At 37.7% G+C, this 25,389-nt stretch overlaps 1 protein-coding gene and 1 pseudogene across 3 annotated transcripts in view; one reads left to right on the forward strand and one right to left on the reverse strand.

The window, feature by feature from the left end:
* Positions 1-25,389, reverse strand: part of LOC115214225 (fatty-acid amide hydrolase 1-like) — a 260,401-nt gene that overhangs the window by 140,139 nt on the left and 94,873 nt on the right. The window lies entirely within an intron of this gene.
* LOC115213989 overlaps positions 1-25,389 on the forward strand; it is a 94,025-nt pseudogene that overhangs the window by 53,666 nt on the left and 14,970 nt on the right.

Consider the following 25,389-nt stretch of genomic DNA (forward strand, 5'->3'; position numbering starts at 1 on the left):
TGTTCGTCATCATCATCATCATCATCATCCTTTAACGTTTGTTTTCCATGCTGGCATGGGTTGGATACTGGCTTTGGTTGGACATATGTATGTGTGTGTGTATGTCTTTGTGTTTGTGTTTCTACCACCACCATCTGACAACTAGTGTTGGTTTGTTTATGTCCATGTAACTTAAAAGTTCAACAAAAGCAACCACTGGGATAAAATAATTATCAGATTAAAAAAGAAAAAATGTACTGGAATCAATTTGTTTCGCTGAACCTTTCAGGGCAGTGCCCCAGTATGACCATGGCCGATGATTAAAACAAGTAAACGATAAAAATATCACTGTCTTTAAATATTGTTGTCAAAAAAATGAAAGGGGATAAAAGTGAATATTTTTGAAAGTAGGCTTTACAATCATAAAGTGATAAAACACTTTATGATTGTGAAGCCTACTTAGTTCTTGAGAGTGTAGGGGAGAGAGGAGAGAGAGAGAGACATATAGTGATAAGGGAGGAGGTGTTCAAAGTTACATAAGTTTAAATGTCCTAAGTGATGAACCAGGTGGAGGGAGGTGGTAGTTGATGGTGATAAGAGATGGAATATAAGGGTCATGATACTGTGCTCTGAGTCACTGGACCCTAGTTGAACTGACAATGCACAGCGTAGAAGCTGGGTGTTAAAGGATGATGCTGATGATACCAATGATATATATAATATATATTGTACTGTGACCCCTTCGGTCATGAATGACCATGGGATTGCACCTAGAAAGTTACCCTCCGAGGCACAAGTCTGGGCAAGGTTGTTTATGGAAGATCAGCAGTCACCATGCATACAAGCTCCCCCCTCTCCACACACCATTGTTATCACAACGGAAAGGCAAAGGCCAATACAGTTTGGTACCAGTGACGTCGTCGAGCTCATTTATTAATATGCAAGTGGCTGAGCACTCCACAGACACGTGTACCCTTAACGTAGTTCTCGGGGAGATTCAGCGTGACACAGAGTGTGACAAGGCTGGCCCTTTGAAATACAAGTACAACAGAAACAGAAAGAAAGAGTGAAAGAAAGTTGTGGGGAAAGAGTACAGCAGAGTTCACCACCACCCGCTGCCCAGAGCCTCATGGAGTTTCAGGTGTTTTCGTTCAATAAACACTCACAATGCCCGGTCTGGGAATCAAACACCGCGATCCTACGACCGTGAGTCTGCTGCCCTAACCACTGGGCCATTGTGCCTCCACAATGATATTTATAAATATAATTATAATTAGGGGCATAGAAAATAATTCTTGCCTATATACTGAAAGGAGAACACTAAATTGTTGAACCACATCAAATATCATCACTGTTATTATTACACACGTGTCAAAAATCGATATTTGGGGTACTCATATGCATTCATGACATTGTATCTGCTTTTCTGTGGGTATACTCTATCTTTTTTTTACCTCTTTTACTTGTTGTCAAGTCATTTGACAGCGGCCATGCTGGAGCACCACCTTTAGTCGAGCAAATCGACCCCAGGACTTATTCTTGTAAGCCTATACTTATTCTATCGGTCTCTTTTGCCGAACCGCTAAGTTATGGGGATGTAAACACAACCAGCATCGATTGTCAAGCCAAGGTGCCACGCAGTGGGACTGAACCCAGATTTAACTCACGATATTGCAGAGCAAATTGTGAACTGCCAGCTATATCAGACTGCTACTATTTATATGTAGTGGTCCTGTCTATTCTCATCAGAGAGTGTCATACTCCCACTACAACAGTAACAAAGCTTAGTTTTAAAAAATTACACATTTCACTCACCACCACCTTCCCCTCCGCCTCTCTTTCTCTTCCCCTCTCCTTCCATCCCACCCTTCCTCCTCTTCCCCTCCCCTCTCCTTCCTACCTGTCCCCATTCCCCTCCGTCTTCAACTAATCACATGGAAGCATTACAGATGGGCTAAGTAGCAGAGTGACAAGCAAATTATTTATACGATAACTGTTACCCTTTCCTCACCTCAAAAATGTCAGCTTTTTTGCCAATATTATAAATCACGATTTAGCATGCTTACTTCTAATTTTCTACAACAGGGCACTTGAAGCACAAGAGAAGATCAATTGTAATAACTGCAATAATTCCTGAAGCTGAGGTAAGAGTATTTGATCTATTCTGTATTTATTCTCCTAGTAGACTACAATTGAAAATCTCTATTAGAAATGAAAGTATTAACTTGCAGAGATAACCAGTTAGAGGAGGTTCCTCCTGGTGTTAAAAATCAGTAGTACGTTGGTTCTTATGGAACAGCTATATAAAGTGGCAATATATAAACAGTACTTACTACTTCTTAGTAGAGTTTACTACTTTCATTCAGCTCTTATAGAGATTTTCAAACTAGCTGCTTTGGCTTTTCTTTTTCTATATATTGTGAGCTGGAGCAGATTACTACTGCTATCTCTAGCAGATGGGTATCCACCACTGAGGATGAACACAGATATTTGAAACTTTGTCGCTGTTGCTAGACGATGATAGGAGTTTCACTCCTCTATATCAGGTGCCAAAATCCGTTTTCTATGCTGGCATGGGTTGTACAGTTTGACAGGAGCTGGCAAGTCAGAGGGCTGCATCAGGCTCCAGTCATCTGGTTTGGCATAGTTTCTACAGCCGGATGCCCTTCCTAATACCAGCCACTTTACAGAGTGTACTGGAAGCCTTATTACATGGGGCCAGCATGGATGCTTTATATGTGGCACCAGCACAGCTGCTTTCCCCCTGATGCCAGCAAGAGTGCTTCCTATGTGGTGCCAACAATGGTGCTTTTTTATGTGGAACCAGCATGGATGCTTTTTATGTGTGTAGGTACAGGTTATTTATACATGACACCAGCATGGTTGCTTTTACATGGCACTGGTTATGCTACCTCTTGGATCACTTTTATGATAAACACCTGCACCAATTACATCAATTCTAGATTTTACCTTCAATGGCAATGGCGATTCTGTAAAAGTTTCCTTGAGCTATCAGAGAGCATAGTTTGAATGCAAATAAATCTTTTATTTTTTACTTGATTGAGGGAGGTTAGACTGTGACCATGATGGGGTACTGTTTTGAAGAATTTTTAGTCAAATGTATCAACCACAGTACTTACTTTTTATAAGCTTGGTACTTATTTATTGGTCTTTTTTTGCTGAACTGTTTAAGTTACGGGGATGTAAACACACCAGCACTAGTTGTCAAGCAGGGTGGGAAAACAAACACAGATACAAAGACACACAGATTATTATATATAATATATATATATATTATATATATCACCGTGATCACCGTGATTGACCAGGCTATCAGATGTTGCTACTCATCGCTGGTCACAATGCGCTTCGCATTGTTTTAGCCTTTAAATGACGCCACCCCACTGGCTAAGTGAGCAGGCCTATGTATGTATGTATGTATGTATGTATGCATGCATGCATGCAATGTATGTATGTATGTATGTATGTATGTGTATGTATGTATGTATGTATGTATGTATGTATGTGTGTGTGTATGAATGCATGAATGAATGACAGGCTTCTATCAGTTTCTGTCTACCAAATCCACTGGCAAGGCTTTGGTCAGCCTGAGGCTATAGTAGAAAACTCTTGCCCAAGGTACCATGCAGTAGGACTGAATCTGGAACCATGTGATTGCAAAGCAAGCCTCTTACCACAGAGCCATGCTTGCAATTAAAAATGCTAATGATTTTGTTTTTTTTTTCACAGGAATTAGCTCTGAAATGTGATTCTGTCCCATAGTGACCAAACCTCTTCATGGAATTCCAATCAGCCTCAAAGAAAAACATAATCTACAAGGTTGGTTCCTTATTTCTTTTGTCCTTTATTTATTTATTCTTTTTCTTGTTTCAGTCAGTGAACCAAAGCCATGCTGGAGCAGTGCCTTGGAGGATTTAGTTGAACAAACTGATCCTAGTTGTTTATTTTTAAACCTGGTACCTGTTTTATTGGTCTCTATTGCTGTAGTGCTAAGTTATGGGGATGTAAAGAAACCGATACTAGTTGTCACATGGTGGAGGGTGGGACAAACACAAACCCAAACGCACAAACATACAGGCTCACACAAACACACACACAAACACAAATACACATAGACATACACACACAAACACACACATGCATATGACGGGCTTCCACACAATTTCTATTTACTAAATTCACTCACAAGGCATGGATTGTCCTGGGGCTATAATAGAAAGACACTTGTCAAAGTGCAGCACAATGGGACTGAACCAAAAAGCACATGGTTGCAAGGTGAATCATTCCAGTGTCTATATATGGAAATATATTTCCAATTATTAAATGACAAGGCAGCAACACACGGTGAACTGTTATTGCACCAGAAAGACTGCTTAGCGCATTTCTTCCAACTCTATGTTCTGAGTTCAAATGCTGCTGGTGTTGACTTTGCCTTTCATCCTTTTGGGGTCAATAAAATAAGTACCAAGGCCCTCATTATTCTAACAGACGAATGCATATTAGAAACATATTAATATTAGTGGGTAATACCTAAGGTGGCAAATTGGCAGAATCATTAGCACACTGAGGTTGATTTTACCTTTCATCCATTCTGGGTTGATAAATAAGTACCAGTTAAGCACTGGGGTCAATATAATTGACTTAACCCCTCTCCCAGAATTGATAGCCTTGTGCCAAATTTGAAACTATTTTAATATGTATTGTAAGTGTATCAACATTGTATTAAGACTATGTTGCACATTTTTATATATTACATTGTATTAAATGGTTACCATAGTTGTTTTGGGGAGTAAACAACAATATAACAATAATAAACAGGTGTGTCGTTGTTGCTCTTCCTAATCCAACCCTGATCAAGTAGACCAGAAATTAGGAAATTCTATGATTTATATATATTTGTAGACTACATTGTCATAACAGTGTGATTGAGGAAGGTTTGACTGCTATTTATAGCTGGTCAACTAACTGTGTAGTGATCCTGTTGGATGTAGTAGAATAAACTAGAAAGACTAGTTACACATTTTCGATCTTATAATAATTTTCTTTCCTTTCATTCAATTAGGGACTTTACACAACCTGTGGCTTAGGTTACAGCCTGTTGAGCCCACCTATGCAGATGATTCAAATCTTGTTAAGGTATGTTTTTTTTAATAATAATAATAATAATAATAATAATAGAATAATAATAATAATAATAATAATAATAATGATGATGAAATTATTTATACAGTGCTCAGGTGCTATACTAAAAAATGCTTTCAGTCATTCTAAGCAATTTCAGAATCACAATGAAGTTGTGAAAGTGAATAGTGAAGAGTTAATGTTTTGGTAATTGACTTAACTACTCCTTGGTATAAATATAAAAACTATACCCATCTGTTTTCTGTTTGGTTGACACTAATTTTCAAATTACTGGAGTCTGTTGCTCTTCTCAAGGACGTATAACTGGCCATGTGTAAACATCGGGGTGGGTAAAAATACCCTTACACGATCTAAAGTCTGGCCCTGTGTCTTGTTTGTTGTGAATGCATGAGTGGAATCTTTAGAGGTGCCAAAAAAATATCAAACTGGTTTATTTTTATTGACAAAACGAGATGTAAACAACAGCCACTTCGATTAGCTGTTTCGAATCCTGTTCCAGACTGACCACACTCCAATAACCACTAAATAATTACCCACACTATATACTGACATACTTTTTTCCATTTTATTTTCGCTATTAATCGTTCTCGTGACCCCTTTGTATCAACGATGGCACCACGAACTATTCGAGGAAAATCCACAGTTATTCGTGGTCGGTGAATTTTTGATAAAGATACGAAGGTGATTTATCAATTCAAAAATCGATATTTACAAAATAATCATACTTTCTGATTTTTTAAAGCTAAAAACCTTCCTGATGACTGTCTTTGTAATCCCGAAAAATATTGTAACCATTGATCCAGCTGTCTGGTCGTGAAGATGGAACAGACGGACATAATGCACATTATAGTAAGATAGCAAATCTGCTCATCTACGATGGATAGTATCGCAAATATAAAACCCTCTAAATTCACGAATATATGGGGTGGGGGAGAATCCAGAGTTAATCCTTGTCGCCGGAATTTTGACAAATAAATCAAAAGTGATTTATTAATACAAAATTCAATATCCACTAAAATAACCATACTTTTTCACATTCTTTTCACTGAAACCCTTCCTGATCACCCCCTTCATAATCCTAAAAAACATTGTGACCATTGGTCCAGCCATTTGTCTGTGAAGAAGAAACATACGGACATAACGCCTATTATGTAACCATTGGTCTAGCCATCTGTCTGTGAAGAGGAAACAGACGGACATAACGCCCATTATGTAACCATTGGTTCAGCCATTTGTCTGTGCAGAGGAAACAGATGGACTAAACGCCCATTATAATAAAATGGTTTGTATTTTACCTGGTATTTCAATATTTCAGGATTAGGACCTCTTCTTTGGGAAATCTTTGGAGAAAGTTTGTTGCTAGCTGCCTTCTCTGTTCTGCAGTTATGTTTGAAGGTTGCTATGCATTGCTATAAGCAGCCAACAGTTGCATGCAGTTCAGATCTGTTACTGATATGGGGTTATACATGTTACTTGTAGTAGCAGTAACCAATATTTCTTTCTGTAGTCAATGGAAACCTGGATGTCTTGGATGTGGTATTTCAGTAGGTATTTTGCGGAGAAGGATCATTCAGACAGTGTTTCATGAAAACTATTCTACTTGTCTTTCTTGATGTTGAAAATCCCACTTAGAATTAACAGATTTAGTTATTTACAAATTCCTCCAGATTCTTTACTATTTTCAAAACTAATTAAAATATATAAACAAAGCATTTATTAAGAAATGTGATTACAAATGAGTTAAGACCCAAGAATCTGATCCAGGTAAGATTAATACTAGAGAACCAAAACTCCTGCTGGGGACCTAAACTCTTGCTTGGAACCTAAACACTTCTGCACAAATGTGATAATGATGGGCACCTCTTGCAGTAGGTATTTGGGGAGCTTATCACCCATGCTGACACATGCATTCATTCCAACATGGAATTTTGTGGTAAAGATTGTTTGCCAACATAACATGGCAGTCCTGGTTTAGGACTAATGTTGCTGTAATTTAGCCCCAGAGAGAAATGTTTCAAAAACAAAGACCAGTTCATGTTGTATAGCCAGCTGGAGACGATGTCTCTTGGGCTAAATTACAGTAACATTAGTCCTAAACCAGGACTGTCATGTTATGTTGGCAAGCAATCTTTACTATATGGAATTTTATGTTGATTGTTTTGCCTTTCCCAGCTATGCCCAGCTATAGTATTCAACACAAAATCAGGTGAGTAGTATTTTATACTGAAGTATTTTACATACAATGAAAAATCCTTGCATAGGACAAATCCCAATCTCTGAACAGCACTTGCATTTCCTCAGAAAGTAGAACTGGTATATCATTGTATACAAATGAAAGCGCAAGTGTTACAACCATAGTTTTCCTTTTCAAAAAAGATGTCTAAACAATGGCTCTCACTCCTAGTTATTGGATTGCTATTCATCCTACTGATTTCACTTGTTTTATATTTTTTCCTCCTCCAGGGTGTCCACAAAAGTCACCTTCCTTGCCAAGGTAACTTGTATATTTTTTCACTTTAGTAACTGGTATGTGACAAGTTGCACTGAGACAGTAGTACTAAGAGTGACCTGACATACATGCATCATGCATGCATACATACATACATACATACCTACATACATACACACACACCCAACATACACATACATCATACATACATACATACATACATACATACATAACATACATACATACAACATACATAATACATACAATTCATGATAGCTGTCCACTCGTGACTGAGGAAAAGCATTACTGAACTTAAGGAACATTGTGCACTTAAGTCAGCCTTATACTTTATATTGTGGCTCCATTGGTGACTAAAAACCCTGCTCTTCACAAACATACATGACTGCAAACATTGCAGACCATGCTTTCCCCATTCATACACAAGCATGTGTTTTCCAGCTGCGTACTTAATAAATAATTACATAAATACGTACATATGTATGTATTGTGATACTGTAAAACATATCTGCAGTTGAAGAAAGAGACCAGTAACTATCTTTCCAATATCTCACGTTGTGAGATTAAAAATAGTAATTTTCTATCTTCCCCAAGTTGTGACCATGAAATCAACAACATAATTAGGATAGCTAATGAACTTGAGGAGACATGAAATTAAGTAAAATATATTTATCAAAAGAGCAAAATAAAAATTAAGAAGTTAGTACATGGGTACTTGGCATGACAAAGGCAAATCATAGAAGAAACTGATCATGTCAAAAGCTTCACATAGAATACAAAAAATATTATGACATCCCACTTGAAGGCTGCATCCATGCAATTCAAGAATAATAGATCCACACTAAGACCTACAGCATAAAGGAGAAAGCATTGACAGGCACAGGCATGGCTGTGTAGGCAGGTGTGGCTGTGTAGGCACAGGTGTGCTGTGTAGGCACAGGTGTGACTGTGTAGGTACAGGTGTGGCTGTATAGGCAGGTGTGGCTGTGTAGGCAGTGTGGCTGTGTAGGTGTAGGTATGGCTGTGTAGGAGAGGTGTGGCGTGTAGGTGAAGGTGTGGATGTGTAGCAAAAGTGTGACTGTGTAGGCACAGGCATGGCTGTGTAGGCACAGGTATAGCTGTGTAGGTGCAGGTGTGGCTGTGTAGGCACAGATGTGGCTGTGAAGGCACAGGCATGGCTGTATAGCACAGTTGTGGATGTTTAGGCCACGGTGTGGCTATGTAGTCACAGGTGTGGTTGTGTAGGTGCAGATGTGACTGTGTAGGCATAGGTGCGGTTGTGTAGGCACAGGTGCTGCTGTGTAGATGCAGGTGTGACTGTGTAGGCACAGGTATGACTATAGTGGAAGACAGCAGGACAGAACCTGAAGCAAATTTGTTGGAAGCAAACTTCTGACCACACAGCCTTCCTAGGCTCATTATACTAATTATATAACACTAATTATATGATACTATTTTATACATATTGTTTTATTATGAAATGTGAGAATATTTTAAGAAAGGATGGGAAATGTCGGCATTTTTATTAGAAGAGTTTTCTTTTTTTTGTCAGAGTTTATTCATTTCTTAGTTGTGTGACTGCTGTATGGCACAGGTTCTGATGACTATAGTGGAAGACAGCAGGACAGAACCTGAAGCAAATTTGTTGGAAGCAAACTTCTTGACCACACAGCCATGCCTAGCTCATTATACTAATTATATAACACTAATTATGATACTATTTATATCATATTGTTTTATTTGAAATGTGAGAATATTTTAATGAAAGGATGGGGAAATGTCGGCATTTTATTAGAAGAGTTTTCTTTTTTTTGTCAGAGTTTATTCATTTCTTAGTTGTTTAGAAGGTGAGCCAAGAGAGAAAGAGAGAGCGACAGAAAGGGAGAGAGAGGGAGGGATTGGGAGGATTAGTGGGAGAAGGGGAAGAGAAAGAGGGTGATATAGATATAGATGTGGATTAATATATTTTTCATTTTGAATTAACTTCTTTGTTTGCTATAATTGAATCAATGCTGAATGGCTTAAATTTCTATTTCAGTGCCTGAAAGAACTTGGTGCTGTTCCATTTGTCACAACAAATGTACCACAGACTTTAATGAGGTAAGCTTTCATTAATTCCTTGGGGCCAAATTATATCCCTCTTTGCAGTCCTCAACCTTTCGCTCACACTTCACATCTTGAATCAAACACCTTTTTTTTTCTCAAGCGAAAGGGGGTGACCTTTAACTGGATGTGGACTGGGGTATCAGTGTGTGCAGCATAAACATTGTCCTTTAAATGTGAGCTGTACTCCTGAGTTTTACATTATGATACTTTCTCACTGAAAATCAATAAGGATTACATTGTTTATGAAGTTTTACACAGGCACACACACACACAGATATATTTAGTCACAGGATGTTCAAATTGAAGGGAAAATATTTTATGTTTTTTATTCCACAGTTGTTACTTTAAATCTTGAAAGCTTTATAAACTGAAATTTTTATATAGCTTTCCAACACCCAAATAATAGTCATAATCACAATAATAATAATTCCTTCTACCCATCCCAGTATGCAAAACAGACATTAAATGATGATGCTGATAATAATACTATAACACACAAGGCCTGAAATTTTGGGGGAGGGAGTTAATTGACTGCATGGACCCCAGTGATAACAACAACAGTAGTGATGGTGACAATGGTGATGATTGTGATGACGATGACACACTTACTCTAAGTGTATATATTACAATAGAATAAATCTATAGATAATTGCTTGCATTTGTTTTTATCAGTTGTTATATCTAACTTTTCAATATTCATATTTTCTTTTCAGTATCTCCTGTGATAATAATATTTATGGCCAAACTAGAAACCCACATAAAGCTGATCGTGGTCCTGCTGGTCCAGTGGAGGAGAAGCAGCTCTCATAGGTTATGGTGGATCTATTTTAGGTATAGGAACAGATATTGGTGGTAGCATTCGCTGTCCAGCTCATTTTTGTGGCATTTATGGATTAAAAACAACTATTACTCGCATGGGGTAAGTCTGTAAAATGTTTTCCACAAACCCTTTCGGTTCTATTCCTCCCTTTATAATATTTACCCTAAAACCTTCCTAAATGTGATTTATATGTAAAGTGATTTTATTCACTTCATTAACCTGAATATGGTTAAAATGCCAATTTTGAAACTACATATTTTCAGGTTCAGTCCTGCTACCCATCATGTTGGGAAAGTGTCTTGTGTTATAGCCTCAGGCTGATTAATGCTTTGTGAGTGAATTTCATAAAGGGAAACACTGGAAGCTCATTAAATATGTACATACATACATATATGTGTGTGTATATATATATATATATATATATATATCATCATCATCATCATCATCATCATCATCATTGTTTAACGTCTGCTTTCCATGCTAGAATGTGTTGGACGATTTGACTGAGGACTGGCGAACCAGATGGCTGCACTAGGCAGAGTTTCTACAGCTGGATGCCCTTCCTAAAGCCAACCACTCCGAGAGTGTAGTGGGTGCTTTTACATGCCACTGGCATGAGGGCCAATCGGGCGGTACTAGCAACAGCCACGCTCAAATGGTGTTTTTATATGCCACCTGCACAGGAGCCAGTCCAGCGGGACTGGCAACAACCACGCTTGAATGTTTTTTCCCGTGCCACCAGCACAAGTGCCAGTAAGGCGATGCTGGTAACAGGCGACACTGGTATATACATATATAAAGATATATATATATATATATATATATATATATATATATATATAGGAGTTCATGGCTCAGATTTGTATATGTTTTGAATAGGATTTGATTGGTAAATGATAGTCCCATAACTGGACTTAGAAATTTTTATACGTTCCCCACTACATTTGCATGTTAGTATCAAGTGACAATGTTTGTGTCATAAGTTAAGGCTGACTCAGTTGAGTGGACATGTTTAGTTATGATCAAGACACTCCAAATTTAATCTGTCTGGTGGGAGAGTGGACAAGAGTTGTTTGTATGTAGTCCAATGGCTAAAATTTAGGTTGTTAGCTGTATAGCTTCCTCATGATATGTGGCAGAATGAGTTTTGTGTGTGAATAGTTATTTGTATATGTACTCTGTTAAAGTTTGTTAAGTCCTGGTTTGTACTTTTGTATGAAAGTATTTTCTTTATCTGTGCTTCATCTGTGGTATTCGCTGAAAATAGGTAGAGTGAGAAGACCTGAAATTTGGGAGACTTATTTTTTGCCCATATGCCTATGTAACCACTCAGTGGGATCTGTCTTGTACTGAAGGTCTCATATTTGTTATTGGTGAATGGTTAGTCTATTTCTTAGAGTAAGCTTTGTTTGACCTATGTAATCTTCATTACATCCTTGACATTTGATAGCATATATTAAATTCCTTGAAGAACATATAAAGTGATTTTTTACGGTAAAAGTCTACCCTGATTTGATTTTGTATGTTGTGTCTTCAATAAGGTTGATGCAGGGCCTGCAATTGGGGTAGCTACTTTTTTAGACTGTTGCTGTAGGAATTGTGCAAGGTAATTTAGCACTTGAGTGGAATTTTTGGAGGGATCTTGATTGTCTTTTACTTTCGATTATTTTGTATATTTTGAATGCTTGTTTCATTCTTGGATCTTGTTTTAGTAGTGGGATGTTCTGATGGATAGCATTGTAAAGTACTGTGTTTCTGGGTTGTGTGTTGTAATAAAGGGTATATTATTGGATGTATCTGAAGCATTTTTCGTTTTTTGTATTTCTTCAATATTTATTGCTTTGGCATGTCCTATTCCATTGTCTGTCTGGCACCTGTGCTGGTGGCACGTAAAAAGCACCCACTACACTCATGGAGTGGTTGGCGTTAGGAAGGGCATCCAGCCGTAGAAACATTGCCAGATCAGACTGGGCCTGGTGCAGCCTTCTGGCTTCCCAGACCCCAGGTGAACCGTCCAACCCATGCTAGCATGGAAAGCGGACGCTAAACGATGATGATGATGATGATGATGATATATATATATATATATATATATATGTATGTATATCATCATCATCATCATCGTCATTTAGCATCCGCTTTCCATGCTAGCATATATACATATGTAAATAATATTTTTATAAACAAACCTGAAAGGCTTTGCGAATTACAGAGAGAAAGCTACTATGGAAGGCTCATAGTATAATAACTGTACAATAACTATATATAATATATATCATAATGATATTCATTCTCCAATTTTAAAGCAACAATTTTTAAATATAAACAAATGACTGATGAGCTAACCTCAGGCTGAATCGAACCCACAAATCAATGCTTTCATGGCTCCTTGCAAAATTTCAGTCAATTTCAGGTTTGTTTATAAAAGTATTATTTATGTAGTATTTAAACAGTTTAAGTATATATTAACTAAATTTGACTGAAATTGATGGGTGAGCTTTTAATTTATAGACTTGTTTATCAAATCTTTGTATATCAGAATCTAAGGCCAAAAATAAGGAGCAATGTATGTTAGGAAGGGGGCTGAGTGAGTTGACAGAAATCATAGTGGTTATGGTCATAAAACTATCAAGATTAATTTGAAACAATATAATGAGATTTGGTAAAGGAAATCTTAAATCAAGAAGTTAGCTGACATTTAAACAAGTCCAAAGTTCTTGTTTGATAGCGCAGAAGTGGTGGTTAGGTTGTGAGATTTTCTTGGTTTTGAAGTTTTTAGAAATATTATCCATTTCACTGTTGATATTTATGTTTTGTGTGTCATGTTTGTCATCGAAGTGCAAGGCTTGCCATCTGAGTTTGCAGATGAATTTGTAAATGAGAGGTGAAGATAATGGCTCTTTTAGTACACCACACAGTCGATTCAATAAATATGAAAAGGATAAATGCATATAAGAGCCAGAAGGAAAAGAGACACACAACCGGGTAGAATGTTTAAGAGAAGATTATATTTATATGTTAACAAGTGTGTGTATGCGTCATATATACATAATAATAGACAGGCTGTCATGTATACAAAGTGTATGTGTGTGCATAAAGTACAGATCATTGAAAGAGTCTATAATATGACGTTAGAAGAATGTTCAGACATAAGGATGATAAATATCAGTTTGTAGTCAAGGTACACGATAGTTGAAGTGTTATAACAAGAAGTTGTGGCTGTAATGCAGAGCCAGTTGAGGTACATGTCGTACGTGAAGCCATGGCTATGATGCAGAGCCGGTTACTTGTTACAGGAGTTCTCACAGGTTGTATTTGCTGTTAACCATGGTGAAGTAATTTACAAACAGTGATGAGATAGAACCAGTGCAAGTGTTGCTGGTTGCTGTGTACGTAGAGAAATGTTGTTGACAACATTAAGAAGATGATGGCGACAGAGATGGAGGTCCTGAACGCTGCTGCATGAAGTTGAGTCTTCTTGTGGCTGCTGTTGTGTTGTCTCTGGAACTGGCTGTGTGGTCAGTGGCTAGACCTTAAAGATCTGGAACCGAAAGACATTGAGATGGAGTGAAGCTACAGTTCTATAATGTGCTATCGCTTACCAGAAGTTTAGAAGAAACTGTCTCATGTGACCTTGTCAGAATGCTGCAGTTGGCTGGGTTGCATATTGGCACACAATAGAGCAAGAGACAAATTGCGCCAATATCAACCAATCAGAGTTGTGGACACAACAGGGTGCAAAAGGGCGGCCGAAGGCTAGCTGTTATCTACTACATCCATATTCATGTATATATAACAGAGAGAGAGAGGAATTTCCTCCAAGTTGTATGCTACAAATTCATTAGTTTTTTAAATAAGTTCTTTCGTATAGATATTTTAGGAGGTATGATTATATCTTTTAAAGAAGTGTTGATTCTAATTACCTCCATTTTACCAGTATAGTCCTTACATATGTATTTTTATTACTGTAGCAATAAATAAAATTAGTTTATAGAATTCAGTTAAAGATTATGTTAGCCTCATGAAAGGATGGTATAATCCAAAGAAATACTGGTTCAATACCTAATATTTTTAGGAGAATTTATATCCTTAAGATGATAGGTTTGTATATAAACCATAGTTTATATTCATGTAAAGGAAGAAGAAAATGCAAACCTCTCATCCGGACACATAGATATAAATCATAAACAATATCATTCAGTCTGCTGTGATGTGTCTACAAACAAACACACAAAATATCTAAGGGTATTATTTCTTTCTTCTGAAGAGATTCTGCTCAGAAATATGAATTTAATATTTAATTAATTTCACTGTCCATTATTGAAACAGCTGTATGGGATAATACTTAATTTGTTGCTGATAATAAACTCTTATTAACTTCAATATCTCCATTTTCTTCTTCTTCCTGTATGTATATATATATATATATGTATATATATATATATGTATATATACACACATGCATACATGTATGCGTATGTCTATGTGTCCGTGTTTGTCCCCCACCACTGCTTGAACCCACAGTGTTGGTGTATTTATGTCCCCATAACTTAATGTTTCGCCAAAACCAACTGATAGATTAAGTACTTGGCTTTATAAAAATAAGTACAGTGATCAATACAGTCAACTCAAAATTCTTCAAGGTAGTGCCCAAGCATGGCCACAGTCTAATGACAGAAACAAGTAAAATCTCTTCTCTTTTACTTGTTTCAGTCATTTGACTGCGGCCATGCTGGAGCACCACTTTTAGTCGAGCAAATCGACCCCAGGGCTTATTCTTTGGAAGCCTAGTACTTATTCTGTTGGTCTCTTTTGCCGAACTGCTAAGTTACAGGGATGTAAATATACCACATCGGTTGTCAAGCAATGTTGGGGGGACAAACACAGACACACAAACATACACACACACACACACACACATATATATATATATATATATATATATATATATATATATATATATATACATATATACAACGGGCTTCTTTCAGTTTCCGTCTACCAAATCCAGTCACAAGGCTTTGGTCGGCCCAAGGTGCCATGTAGTGGGAATGAACCCGGAACCATGTGGTTGGTAAGCAAGCTACTTACCACACAGCCACTCCTGTATATATATAATTGTTAAAATATTCTGTGTATTGTATATGTAATTTATTGCAAATAAATTTTAACAAAAAAATCTTATATGGACCCAAGCTAACAATCACCAGGTTAAATAAGGAGTACAATATACCATGTTCTTTATGTGTGGTTGATGTTGAATGTATTATTTTTTTCTATTGTAAATGCTTAAATATAATGAATTCAAAAATTTTGATTTATATTTTTGTTTCTATTGGGTTTTTTTTATATAATGACATGTCAATGTCAGATTGTAATTGATTAATTCACTAATTAATTGATTGATTAATTGATTTTGATAGATTTAATTTTTTATTTCAATTATAGGTTAGGAAGTACCTATAAACCAGTCAAAGAACAAATTCTCAGTAAGAATAATATTACTTTTCCTTCATGTTTTCATTTATTCAAATAAACTCAATGATGTGGTCTAAAGGAGGAGTCTCAAAACAAACTTGAAATAGCAGTTAAATCACCTTTAAATCTTACTCCACCATCTTAAAAAGATAGAAAGGACATTGGATAAATGTAGTCCTAGACACATCATCATCATCATCATCATCATCATCGTTTAACATGCTAGCATGGGTTGGACAGTTCGACCGGGGTCTGGGAAGCCAGGAGGCTGCACCAGGCTCCAGTCTGATCTGGCAGTGTTTCTACAGCTGGATGCCCTCTCTAACGCCTACTACTCCATGAGTGTAGTGGGTGATTTTTACGTGCTACCGGCACAGGTGCCAGGGGAGGCTGGCAACAGCCACTATTGGTTGGTGCTTTTTACATGCCACCGGCATGGAAGCCAGTCAAGGTGGCGCTGGCATCAACCACATATGGATGGTGCTTTTTACGTGCCACCGGCACAGGTGCCTGGGGAGGCTGGCAACGGCCACACATGTTGCTTGAAAAACAATGACAAGATTCTTACAGTTAAAATGTCTTATCATAGATGTGCTCTTTCAGAAGATGGTTATAGTTTCAATAACTGGCATTTGGTTGGTTATGACAATAAGGGTTCCAGTCGAGCCTATTAATGGAACAGTCTGCTCAAGAAATTAACATCCAAGTGGCTGAGTAGTCCTCAGACATGCATACTCTTAATGTAGTTCTCAGGGTGATTCAGTGTGACTCAGAATGGGACGAGGCTGGCCCTTTCAATTACAGGTACAACTCCCTTTTGCCAGCTGAGTAGACTGGAGCAATGTGAAATAAAGTGTCTTGCTCAAGGACATAATGTGTCACTGGGTATTGAACTCATGACCATATGATTGTGAGTGAAATACACTAACCACTAAGCCATGCATCTTCTCACAGTTTCAATATTCTGTGATGGGTGTACTGACCAGGGCTTAAATCATGACAACATAGTGCCAGTATAGATAAGATACTCTGCTCTCTGATTCCGAGTTCTGTCTTTAATTCTACATACCTTACTAATTAGATCTTCATTCTATTGATGCAATCTTTCTTGTGAGACAACAGGAGAGCTACCTGGCTAGGAGTAAGCCACTGTACCTGACATTTGTTAACCAGACCTTCACTTGATGATCCAGAGTTGCTGAGAAAGCTAGGGGCAGATGAATGTGAGATCTGTACAAGCCATGTACAAGGTTGCTGTCAACACGATGAGAATTAGCAATGAGTACAGTGATGAATTTAGTGCATAAGTAGGGTCTACTAGGGCTCAGTGCTCAGTCCTTTCTATGTAACACAGTCTTTAGGGCCTTAATGAAGGCATTTAAAACTGGATACCTGTGGAAACTGTCATATTCTGATGGCCATGTTCTTCTAGCTGAATCCATAGTAGGATTAGGGAAGGGATTCTGAGGTGAAAATAAAACCTAGACTCAAAGCTTCCCCAAAGTTAACTTAGCAAAGACTGAAGTTTTGGCATGTATGGAAAGAAAACAACCTTACTACCATCAAGGAAGTAACCATGTGTGATATATAGAAAATGAATGGATAGAAATTCGATATGATATGCCCAATGCAAGCTATAGACACACTAGAAGTGTAGTGAAATCATAGGCAGATTAACAGAGGAAGAAGTCTTTGTATGTGATAGATTTGCTGAGGCAATAAACTCTTAAGAGTGCACAGAAAATAGATGTTTTGAAATGTCTTGGAGCATCCCTAGAAACAGTTGATAGCTTCTGTTATCTAGGTAACCTAATCAGCACTGATGGAATATGTTCTCACAGAAGAACAACCAGAGAAAAAACAGATTGGAGAAAGTTCAGGAATCTTTTATTCTAGTTCTGCTGTCAACAGCAAAAGGTTTCTGTAGCTGAGTGAAAGGCAGACTGTATGATGCTTGTGTATGAGCTGCAATACTACACAGTAGTGAGATGTGGACCCAGAATGTGAAGGATCTGTGAAGATTGGAAAGAAATGAAGTGAGCATGCCCTACAGGATGTGCAATGTCAGCATGCATGATTGGTGGAGTGTCAAACCATCTGTATGTAAAATAAACTTCAAATGTGTTGAGATCAAAATTGTGCATAAGAAGAATCAGATGTAGTGTGCAAGAGAAGAGATGTGAGTGATATTCAGGGATTGGTAAAGCCTAGTTTTTGCAGCTGACTTCAAAGAAAGGTACAAATCCATATGTTTAAAGAGAGAGAGAGAGAAAGAGAAGAGATTGAGAGTCTTGTCATATATACAGTGTGGCAGTGTGTCCATAAATATACAGTGTATCATATATACAGTGTGTCCATGGTGGGATTTCAAAACTATTTATAACTTGCAACACTACAGATTTTATATACATGCTGAATAAAATAATTTTGAAATCCCACCATGAGTTTATGGACACACCATATAGTAATTGTGTGTTCGGTTTCTTAAAGAAAATTAGGTTGTAATGTTCTGTAAAATCTCTTGGTCACAGATAACAGCCCAATCCTCAGCTCTGGGTCACAAATCAATCCCTAAGCGTACTTTCAAAGTGTAAGGATGTCTCAGATAATATAGTCCAAATATACTATGTCTAAATAAAAGACGGGACGGATATGGGTAGAATGGTTTTCATTATTGTTTTGTTTGATTAAAACTAAACTAAGGTTGATCAACATCAATTTTTTTTTTTTTTTTTGTAAATTTCTCAGATGTTCCTTTTCTGCTTGTAACCTATGGTCTACAACCACATTGGGGCACCACTCACAGTACTTTCAGCTGATTATACCAACTCAGTACTTGGTCTAGTTGTCATTTTACCCACCTCTATTTATTGTAGTTTTGGTAGCAGACATTTTCTTGTGTTGCTGCCTGTTGTGACCAAAACCTGAATCACACCAAACAATTATTCCTGCATATAACAATTCTATTTATAATGATAAATTGTTTGTTTAATTACTGTTGTTTATTTAATTAATAGCATTATTTTTTAATTACAGTTCAGACTTCCGTGGGCCCAATGGCACAGACTGCTGATGGTTTGGTTATGGCAACAAAAGCATTGTTTTCTCAGGAAGTCTTTGAAATGGATCCCCAAATATCCCCTACAGAATTCCAGAATCATGTAAAGAATGATCTTTCTTGATTTTCATAGATTTATTCATTCTTTTTTTTGTTTGATGTGTGAAACAAGTAAAAGATAAAAGATAATAATAGTAATAATGATAATAATAATAATAATAATAATAATAATAATAATAATAATAATAATAATGCTGTAGCCCATCTTGGTATAAAAGATGGGCTACAGCAAATATTCTGCTCAATACCACAGATTTGCTTGTCAGTTGTTTGACCTTAACCAGTTGAGCATGTCCCTTAGTGGCTGACAATATGTGCATCTCTGATCACGAGCAGAAGTAGTGGGGGAGCATCATAGCCATGTGTTGAGAAGGATTCTTTGGGGTTTGAATAATTCACCTCTGGAAACATGGGTGTTTCGTTCAACGTCCTTAAACAACCCTTATTCAGGGACCTTTTGAGCGGGATGAGTTACTCGATCTGAAGAAAATTCTAACTGGGCTCCACCTGCAAGGTCATGTGCTGTTTATCTTGATATGAGATCACCATGTCGCGCACATATGGTTATGATGCATGTGCCTGGTGTACCCTTATCAGACGGGTAGTCATGATGGGTATACTGGGCTTCGTATATTTTACCCCAGTGTCACTTTGATGGCATGCTCTGCTCGCTCACTCAATAATAATAATAATAATAATAATAATAATGATAATAATAACAAATATATTTTCTGTTACTTTTCAGTTGTTTGATGGCAAGAGAAAACTGCAGATTGGATATTATGAGACTGATAATTTAGTTAGTGCTACCCCAGCCTGCCGTAGAGCAGTTCATTTAGCAAAGAAAGCATTGGAAGCCAAAGGGCATACGGTAAGAATGTTATTATTTTAAAGAGACTCGTTAGGTAAAGCTGGAAGAATACAAGAAGATATGAAGTAAACTACAAAGAAAACAAATTATTCTTTCATTCTTTTACTTGCTTCAGTTATTTGCTTCCCAACCAAAGGGTACTGGGTTCAGTTCCACTGTATGGCACCTTGGGCAAATGTCTTCTACTATTGCTTAGGGCCAACCATAGCCTTGTGAGCAGATTTAGTAGATGAAAATTGAAAGAAGCTCATCATATACATATTGTCAATTCAACAAACAACCAATTCAAAAAAGGAATAAAAAACATAAAGAGGAAAAAAACAAAAAGAGTAAAAGAGGGAAAACTACAAATGTGAGGACATGCACAAGAATTATATTAGTTTAACGCTCAGTGAAAGGAGAGAGTTTTTAACATTTCATATATGGCTCTTTGACAGAAAAGAAAAAGGGAAAAGTCTAAAGAAGAAGGAAAATTGCCAACAGTCCATATGTCGTTTCATATCTGAAGTATATATATGTATATGTGTGTGTGTGTGTGTGTGTGTGTGTGTGTGTGTGTGTGTGTGTGTGCGTGCGTGTGTGTGTTATATTCGTCCTCATCCATCATCATCATCATATAATATCTGTTGTCCATGCTGGCATGGGTTGGATGGTTCAACCAGGGCTGATAACCTGAGGGGCTGCACCAGACTCCAGTCTGATTTGGCATGGTTCCTACAGCTTCATGCCCTTCTTAACACCAACCACTCCAAGAATGTAATGAATGCTTTTACTTTCCACCAGCGTAGGTGTCAGTTGTGTGACACCAGTATCTGCCATGACTACAATTTCAGTTGGCTGGATGGGTCTTCTCCACAAGGACAGCATGTTACCAAAGGTCTCGGTCAGTTGTTATTGCCTCCATGAGGCCCAGTGCTCGAAAGGTGCTTTTTATATGCCACTGGCACAAGTGCTTACACATATGTACATCTATATGTGTGCATGTGTGTGTGTGTGTGTGTGTGTGTTTGTGTGTGTGTGCGTGCATGCTTGGATTCATGTTTGTCCCCATCATTGCTTGACAACTACTGTTGGTTTATTTATATCCCCGTAACTCAGTACTTTGGCAAAAGAGTCAAATAGAATAAGAACCAGCCTTAAAATGTAAGTGCTGAATTTGTTCGACTAAAATCCTTCAAGGTAGTGTCCCAACATGATCACAGTCCAATGATTGGGAGAGGCCTTTCTTGGTCTGGGACTATAGTAAAAGACACTTGCTCAAGGTGCCATGCAGTTGGATTGAACCCAGAACCATATGGCTGGGCAGCAAACTATCATAGCACACTACCTCCAGGTCGACTTCGCCTTTCATCCTTTCGGGGTCGATAAATTAAGTACCAGTTACGCACCGGGGTCAATATAATCGACTTAATCCATTTGTCTGTCCTTGTTTGTCTCCTCTGTGTTTAGCCCCTTGTGGGTAGTAAAGAAATATATCATAGCACACTACCATTAGGGTTAGGGCACCTATGAAGAGTCTATCATTGATAGCTGTTGTTGTTTCATTTAATTTACAGGTGATTGATTTTACTCCTCCTAGGATCCTTGATGCTGTGCTTTTGGCAGTACAAATAATGTGCTCTGATGGACATTTGATGAGCAAATTGATGTAAGTATTCTATAGCTGCACTCCACAAATATTTTGTTTGCACCACAGATTGATTTCATAGAAGGTTTCCATGGATTGGGGTACCATGGGGTACATAAAAAAAAACTGGTACTCTGTTGTTAAGCACACAACAATGGTTCCACAGTTACTCTCTTTTACTTGTTTCAGTCATTTGACTGTGGCCATGCTGGAGCACCGCCTTTAGTCGAGCAAATCGACCCCAGAATTTATTCTTTGTAAGCCTAGTGCTTATTCTAACGGTCTCTTTTGCTGAACCGCTAAGTTATGGGGACGTAAATACACCAGCATCAGTTGTCAAGTGATGTGAGGGGGAACAAACACAGACACACAAACATATACACATACATACATATATATACGATGAGCTTCTTTCAGTTTCTGTCTATCAAATCCACTCACAAGGCTTTGGTTGGCCTGAGGCTATAGTAGAGGACACTTGCCCAAGGTGCTATGCAGTGGAACTGAACCCGGAACCAAGCTACTTACCACACAGCAACTCCTATGCCTATATTTAAGAGATGAGGAATTATGTACATTATTTACATTATTTACATAATGGTGTAGTGGTTAAGAGTTTGGGCTACTAACACCAAAATTCCAAGTTCAATTCCAGGCAGTGACCTGAATAATAATAGTAGTAGTAGTAGTAGTAGTAGTAGTAGTAATTATTAATAATAATAATAATAACATCGAAAAATACCTTAGGAATGAGAACCCATGTTCAAAATTTCCCCAAGACACTTGTTGAAGATGAGGACAACGATGGTTCCAGTTGATCCGATCAATGGAATAGTGTGCTTGTGAAATTAGCATGCAAGTGGCTGAGTACTCTACTCCACTGACACATGTACCCTTAGTGTAGTTCTCAGGTAGATTCAGTGTGTGACACAGAATGTAAAATGGCTGGTCCTTTGAAATATAAGTACTACTCAGTTTTGTCAGCTGAGTAGACTGGAAACTAAGGCTGATGTTATTTATTAACTACTGTCCACAAAATTGCTGGCCTTGTGCAAAAATTTGAAACCAATATTATCATTATTATTATTGTTATTGTTATTGTTATTACTATTATTATTATTATTATTATTATTATTATTATTATTATTATTATTATTTTTATTATTATTAAGATGCAAGTTAACAGAATCATTAGCCTACCAGGAAAAATGCTTAGCAGCATTTTGTCTGTCGTCATGTTTTGAGTTCAAATTACGCCAAGGTTGGCTTTGCCTTTCATATTTTCAGGATCGATAAAATAAGTACCAGTTGCGTACTGGGGTTGATGTGATATACTTACTCTTTTCCCTCCAAATTTCAGGCCTTGTGCCTATAGTAGAAAGGATTGTTATTATTATTATTATTATTATTATTATTATTATTATTATTATTATTAAGGCAGCGAGCTGGCAGCACTGTTAGCATGCCAGGCAAAATGGTTAGCAGCATTTTGTCTGTCTTAACGTTCTGAGTTCAAATTCTGCTGAGGTCAACATTGCCTTTCATCCTTTCAGGGTTGATAAAATAATAACCAGTTGAGCACTGGGGCCAATGTTATCAAAATTGCTGACCTTGTGCAAAAATTTGAAACTATTATTATTATCCGTGGCCGTTTACAGCCTAGCCCAGCCCCCGTGCCGGTGGCACGTAAAAAGCACCATCCAACCGTGGCCATTTGCCAGCCCTGTCTGGCACGTGAAAAGCACCCACTACACTCACGGAGTGGTTGGCGTTAGGAAGGGCATCCAGCCATAGAAATCTTGCCAGATCAGTCTGGGCCTGGTGCAGCCTTCTGGCCTCCCAGACCCCAGTTGAACCGTCCAACCCATGCTAGCATGGAAAGCAGACGCTAAATGATGATGATGATGATGATGATTAAGGCACAAGCTAGCAGAATTGTTAGCATGCTGGACAAAATGCTTAGCAGCATTTCGTTTGTCTTTCTTTTGAGTTCAAATTCCACCAAGGTTGACTTTGCCTTTCATACTTTCAGTGTTGATAAAATAAGTACCAGTTGAGTACTGGGGTTAATGTGATTGACTTACTCTTTTCCCTCCAAATTTCAGGCTTTGTGCCCATAGTAGAAAGGATTATATAGCTTTTGAAGGATGCTACCCAACAAGCTAGGGAATGCCAGTCTGCCACAGGGTTACTCATTTACTGGAGCAACATAAAATGAAATGAGAGGTATATTTGCCATCTCAATATGGCTAACCACTAAGGGTGGGTGTTACTGTAGCTTGTAGCCCCAGGAGAACATCGTCTCCAGCTGGCTTTAGGCACACTTTCTGTGCCCTTAAGGTATTTGCAAAGGAGGTCATCAGGGAAGGATGAACTCTCTTTGCAAATACCTTAAGGGCACAGAAAGTGTGCCTAAAGCCAGCTGGAGACGATGTTCTCCTGGGGCTACAAGCTACAATAACACCCACCCTTAGTGGTTAGCCATATTGAGATGGCAAATATACCTCCCACTGTCATGCAGTTACTGTTTATACCTCGTTCAGAGATTTATTGATAAAATGAAATGTTTTACTCAAAAAATACAACTAACAAGCCAGTCTGGGAATTGAAACCATGCTCTTGCCATAGTGAGTGCAACACTCTGACCACTAGGCCATATGCCTTCACACATTATGCAATCGTTATGTGAGTATATCAGATTTCATTCAACAAGGCAGTAGCTGTCCCAGCAGATAACACTTGCTCAAGATGCCACATGATAGAATTGAACCAGGAACCATGAGGTTTCAAGGCAAACTTCTGTCAAGTGTAATGTTTATTTATTCACATTGTTTTGAATTGGTCTCACATTATCTTGTAGCTTTCAGATTTCAGTGATGTGATGGCTTATTTTAAGAATGACATTGTAAAGTAGGTGTGATTGGCCAGTTCTGGTCATTTTGAACATAAACCATGTGACATATTTTAGCCGGTTTAAACACTATAGGGTTAAGCACATGATTATGCATCCATATTCAAAGCTTTTCCTAATTTTCTACTTTATATAATGAATTACACTATCTGTGAAGGCACATGGCTCAGTGGTTAGAGTGTAGAGCTTACGATTGTGAGGTTGTGAGTTCAATTCCCGGACCAGGCTGCATGTTGTGTTCTTGAGCAAGACACTTTATTTCACGTTGCTGCAGTTAACTCAGCTGTAGAAATGAGTTGCGACATCACTGGTGCCAAGCTGTATCGGCCTTTGCCTTTCCCTTGGATAACATCAGTGGTGTGGAGAGGAGAGTCTGGTATTCATGGGTGAGTGCTAGCCTTCCACAAACAATCTTGCCCTGACTTGTGCCTAGGAGGGTAACTTTCTAGGTCCAATCCCATGGTCTCCTCTTTATTCTATCTAACAAAGCAAAAAACAGTTAAAACTGCAGATCACATATTAAGATTATAGTATCATATTTCTGTTAGTTAATAAAAAGATTATACCCGCTTTTACATTACTTTCAGTACAACCTGCATATTTTTCTCCTTCTGTTCCAGAAAATATGAAAACCCAAGTAAGGAGTTGTATTTTCTAAGAAATTCAGAAGGTTTTAAGAAAATTATTTCAACCCTTGTTTATCCTTTTGTAAGTATTATCTTCTTAATCCCAAATATTTTCCTGCCAAATATGTTTTTTATTTTGCTGATGAAGGACTAATGACTGAAATGTCAAGGATGTTTCCTTTCTTTTTAAGGGTTAAACTAAAGCAACATTCATTAAAACTTG

Source organism: Octopus sinensis, linkage group LG7 (assembly GCF_006345805.1).
Source record: "Octopus sinensis linkage group LG7, ASM634580v1, whole genome shotgun sequence".
Classification (NCBI taxonomy): domain Eukaryota; kingdom Metazoa; phylum Mollusca; class Cephalopoda; order Octopoda; family Octopodidae; genus Octopus; species Octopus sinensis.